The following is a 532-nucleotide window of genomic DNA, read 5'->3' on the forward strand; positions in this document are numbered from 1 at the left end:
TTTCTACCGTTATAAAAGCCATTTGTCCTTTTTTACAGGGGAGGGAGCGATTTCTAGTGGTCTCTAGTGTCCCCCCTTTCCTCTTTTAGGCGGATACTGGTTTCTAGTGGTCTCTAGTGTCCCTTTTCCCTCTTTTGGGCGGAGAGTGGTTTCTAGTTCTAGCCAATGTTTCATTTTCCTTGAGAGGAGCGTGTGTTTTCTAATTCTCTCTAGTGCCATTTCGTCCTCCGTTCTTTTCGGGGGGAAGAGCGGTTTCTACTCGTCTCCAGTTTTCCTTATTGCAGGAGGGAATGTGGTTTCTAATTCTCACTGTCATTTCTCCCCACATCATTCTACTTGCCCCCAGTGTTGGGAAGGTTTCTAATTCCCTCTAATATCTTTTCTCCCCTCACTTTCTTTCTCTCTCTCCAGTGTTGGGGGAGGGAAAGTGGCTTCTGGTTCCCTTTAAAATTCTCCCCTCACCAGTTTGTATTCATTACTTCATTATTATAATATTTTTTGGTCGAGGGAAAGTGGTTTTTGACTCTCCTGG

Source organism: Penaeus monodon, chromosome 34 (assembly GCF_015228065.2).
Source record: "Penaeus monodon isolate SGIC_2016 chromosome 34, NSTDA_Pmon_1, whole genome shotgun sequence".
Lineage (NCBI taxonomy): Eukaryota > Metazoa > Arthropoda > Malacostraca > Decapoda > Penaeidae > Penaeus > Penaeus monodon.